We start from the raw sequence: 5,118 nt of genomic DNA, 5'->3' as shown, positions 1-5,118 counted from the left end.
GCTCCAAGGCTGAGGGAAGACCCATATGTGAGTCTTCACAATATAAGGCTGTCACCCTACTAGCCTTTCCTAGTCTGGTATCTTTCAGATATGTGTGGAACTTGGTGGGAATTCTGGAAGTTGTAGTCCCACCTCCTTGGAATCACAAGGCTAGGGAAGGCTGCCTTCATTCATAATCAGTCTGTCATTAAATATATGGTGGTTTCTATTTAGGGTTAGGATTAAGAGTTACATTCTCTGCAGCAGCTGAGAATCATTTAATCTTCAACCCATCTTCTGAACTATGCAAGAACAGGGCCTTTGTAAAGGCCCCCCCTCCCCCATATTTCTTCCATCTGGTTTTATACCCATGTATGTTTAAAAGTAAAACAAAACAAAGATAAAAGTAGATATTTGAAAAAAGAGGGCCTGCAATGAAATGTTGCAATGTGGAAGGCTTTCCAGCAGGATTCCACCTTGGCAGTTTTTTTCCCAAGATCCTCCACTCTGCACCCTGCATTTCAACAGGCAGCAAGCATGAACCAGGCACTGAATGTATTTGATTCTCACTGACTATTACAAAGTTTTCCCCATTAAGATTATTTAAGAATGGTATATTGCGAATCCTGGAGTTTCCCCAAGCCTGCTAGTAGTTCTCTCTTCCAAATGGATGGCAATGTTTTTTCCACACAGGTGCTCAGACCCAAAGGTTGGAAATTGAACGAAAACCTACCCTCCCAGGCATGAATATGTGTCCCCTCCCCATCCCCTATTCTATAGCCATGCCATCTAATTAGAAGGGTGCAAGTACCGAGATCTCTAATGTCATAAAGCCCTTTAGCAGGAAGAGAATCAGGAAAGAGCAGCCATTGATGTCAAGATATAACTAACTTCCTCCTTTGATGGTATGTGTTTCAGGTATGGTTGCTACGTTCAGTAATTCCCTAATCACAGCTGAAGTAGCAGAACAACCCAACAGAGCCTGCTTAGAAAGATGTAAGATGGAACAGTGATTCTATGTTATTTGGCCACTTCTATAGGTGAAGGTTAGGGACTTCCAGGAAGTTGCAAGAGCACTTATGTGGCATCATATGGCACTATCATGCATAGTTTGGAAATAATTGCACTTGTGGGCAGTTATTGGGTTGCACCCATGCATCTACAAATGGCTTTTTTGTTTCTTTTTTCCTTAAAGAATGGGATAATGCTGTGCCAACTCTTCCCATCCTGGCACCCTCAGATACATACAGATGGCAAATCTTTGAATACCAACCAGCATTCTGTATCCCTGACTCATATAGAGGGTAAAAGCCTGGGATGTTCTCCTATGTCATCCCTGAAGGCTACCATCCTTCCCTGGGAGACAGTAGAGACAAAGGAAGGCAGCCTGTCTCTCCTGTGAAGCAACCAGGGAAATATTCCCAATGAAAAGCAGTAGCTCACTACATTAGGTAAAGAAATTAATATTTCCTATGTGTTTGGGGAATATTTTTCTCTCCTTATTTCTTGATTCAATTAGTGCTGCATTCATCTATGTTAGCTGCAGACACAGGCAGAAGAACTATCTCCCTTCCAATGAGGAAACTTTTAAAGTCCCCAGTAGTATCCAGGTGTTCAGGAATAGGTCCCATGGAGGTCAGGAGAGATACCTCCTGTTAGCAATAAATGAAACCTGCAAAGATGGAACATTAGCTGGATTATGCCCAAGGCTTGGCTCCCTTACAGCAGCCTTTCCCATCCTTTTAGCCTCTGGATGTGTTGCACTATAACTTCCACCACCCATAGCCACTTCCATGTGATATGTCTTTCAAGTTTAACTCTCTCTAGTGTTCTTAGCTCACACCTATTGGTTTTCTGTAACCATTTAGCAGCATTCAGATCCATATCTATTCGAAAATTCTGAAATTAAGCATTGCAAACAAAAGTTGCCTTGGATTTCCCCTTCCAGATGCCCTATAACAGCAAAGGCTGCAGAACACAAGCTTGTACCAGCATGAAAGCAGATGCAAAATCAGTTAAAGATGGCTTGAATGTCTCTAAGTAATTTCCAGAGCTCAGTGAAAGGTCTGAACATGCTCTTAAATGCAAGAAGTTATATTCAGCAAGTATGATAGTCCTGCTTAATTGGCAGTTGCCCAGTGAGATTTGAGACTGGCCTGGCATTCCTAGGGTTGCAACAGCATTCTCAAATTTCCCATGCAAGCAGCATTTTTTTGCAAAGGAGACTTACTTCTCTGCCTTTCTCAAACCCAATGAAAATAAGTGCTTTGGCCTGTTTTAAAGCATCATAGTATTATTTCCTTGCTTATCAACCAGAAATCCAGGTTGATTAAAGCAAAGGAAAGCAAAAATATTATCCATCAGCTGATTGGGGAAGGGCAGTCTTCTGATTATGATGACACAGGGGGAGAGATGAACCAGTCATCGGTGAGAACAATGTCTTGCTTGGTGGTGGGCATTCAAGTGACCCATCAGTGGGAAAGCCAAAAGAAACAGAATGCAGGAGGTTTTTGATCCCATCTTCCAGTATAGCTTTTTCTTTTAAAATCCCTTTAAAGGGGTTATAATAAAAGGCTGTCATTTTTGTAGCTGCTACACCAGGCCTTCAGCAGAAATGAGCATCCTGTACGAAGCCCATCTTTTTCCCTTGGGGATATAGATGGGGAACAACACAACTGGAAGGGGTAAACAAAACCAAACAAACCCCCTATGTCCTTCTCAGAATTGATGATCCATTTAGCATGAGTAGTCCCCATACAAAAATAACGTATTTTATAGCCCTGAGATAAATGTGGAAAAGTGCCCCAAAATAGATCTTTTTCATTTACTGTATTAGCTTTCTCTTCCACCTCTTCTCCACATACTTAAGGGGGAAGGGGGGGAGAGATGCTACATGATTTCCCTTTCTCATTTTATCCCCACAAGAAGCCTGTGAGGTAGCTTACGGTGAGACATGACTGGCCCAAAATGAGCCACTATGATTCATGGCTGAGTGAATAACTGAACCTGATTCTCCAGGCCAAGCCAAACACTCTAATCTCCCACAGCACAAACATTTGTTGTAACTTATCAAATAGAGTGCTTGATTTTCATGTTGCCTGTTCCAAACAAGCAACAGTTACGTAAATCAAGATGCTGCTATCTACTGGCAAATAAAGGGGACACAATTGTAATGGTACTTTAATTTTATCCTTTTTGTTCTGATGCTCTTTGAATGAAGTCGAATAGCCTGCTGGGCAACAAATTAATGGATCTAGAGGAGGTGTTAATAACCTCTTGTAGACCATTTTTGCATTTTTGTCCTGCTGAAACCATGTTTTCTTTGGAAACCCTCCAAAATATGATTTGTCCAGCTCTCAACCTTCCCCATATGAAAGTATCCTTCCTTAAAGGTTATACCATCAAAGAAAGGCAGAGCCCTGACTGAATGACAGAATCCCTGAGTAGGAAGAGGCCCATGGAGCCATTAAGCCGAACCACCTTGCCAAGTACAGGAATCCAAATCAAAACATCCATAACCAATGACCCTCCTAGTGAAGGAAAGTCCACCACCAATGGCATCTGCATTAAACTGCAATGATGGCAAAACAACGTGCTTACAATGATGTCATCACACATATGTTGCATCAGACACAAGTCTATAAGTCCAGGCGTTTATGTGATAACAGCATTGCACACACATTGTCATTTGGTCCCACCCATACTATGTGCACCAATCTCTCTGAATAAATATTTCCACTCTTAAACTGCTCTTAATATTAGGAATCTTTTTTTCAATACTCTGTGGGAATCTGCCCTCCATTTCTTCAGTTCTGCATCCTGCATTCTAGGATGATAGAGAACAGATCTTGTCCATCTTTTCTGTGATATTCCTTTAGCTATTTAAAAAGTGTCATATTCCCACAAGAAATATAATATTTACGTGGCTCTTGGCAGTAGTATTAGAATCGAGTTAGATGTTTCAGCACTCATCTTTGACCTTAACAACAACACCTTATTGTGTCTATCTAATGAACGCCTTTTTTTCTCTCTGTCCTTGCTAGAAATTGAGCATACATCAGTATAGCTCATTTAAAACCGAGGACAGGTGGAGAATGGCTGTTAGAAATGTTCACTTTTAAGAGTGAAATTGAAGACAGTGATTTAAAGGTCTCACTAAGCTAACAAGCACAGCTTTCCTTTGCCTTCCTGTCATATCAATACCATATGGCTGACATAAATGCTCCTTTCCCATTTCAGAATCTTCAGAAACAGCTTATGAAAAATGAATAGTAGTTAAGGAGTGGGTCGGTTCCTCCAAGCTGATAGCACATGCCAAATAAGGCAGTTTGCAATCTAGTAGGATCAGTTTGTAGTCTACTTCATTTTTATAAGTCAGCAACTTCCTAGTTTACTCGGAATTTTAAAAAAGCAGAATTAGAAGAAATTGGTGGCTTGCTCAAATTTTAAACATTCCCCTATCAAGCAAATGTTGGTTCCAGTGTGCAATTAATTTTTTTTTTTTTTTTTGTCTGCGCTCAGTCATTGCTGACCCTGCAGTGACTGCTTGGATGAGTCCTTGCAGTTTTCAAGGCAACTGTTTTCGGAAGTGGTTTGCCAGAGCCTCCTTCCTAGGGCAGAGCCCAGCTGGCGAGCGCAGGAGGCAGGGTTTCCGTTGCTTCGCGCCCTTTTCGGGCGAGCGTGGTTTTTCGCGCTTACCGGCAACTGCTCCCAACTCCTTTTTTGCAAGGCGCCGCCAGCATTTTTCCTCCCACCGGAGTGAGAGTCCCCATTTATCTACTCACGTAAGTTTTCGAACTGTTGGGTTGACAGGAACTGGGGAGGAAACAGGAGCTCACCCTGTTTAACGCGAAGGCTGGACTCGAACCGCCGAAGCGTCAGCCATTTCTGGCCAGCAACTTTCGGCGTCATTAAGCCGCTGCGCCACCGCGTCCCCCTGTGCAATTAATTAATTGCCAGTAATTTTTGCCTTTTCTGTTATCAGCCCATTTTAACTGAACTTTACCACTGCACCTCCTCCAGATTTTCAAGAGAGATCCACAAAAGGCTAAATCAGTTGTATTTACCCAGTACTAAACATCATCAGCTCAAAATGGGCCATATTTTTAAGACAGTAACACAAGATATGAGGTTCCTTCC

Source organism: Python bivittatus, unplaced genomic scaffold, assembly GCF_059951505.1.
Source record: "Python bivittatus isolate LINGU-HERP-01145 unplaced genomic scaffold, Pbiv_v1 ctg000700_np1212, whole genome shotgun sequence".
NCBI classification, from domain to species: domain Eukaryota; kingdom Metazoa; phylum Chordata; class Lepidosauria; order Squamata; family Pythonidae; genus Python; species Python bivittatus.
This window is presented reverse-complemented; position numbering follows the sequence as displayed.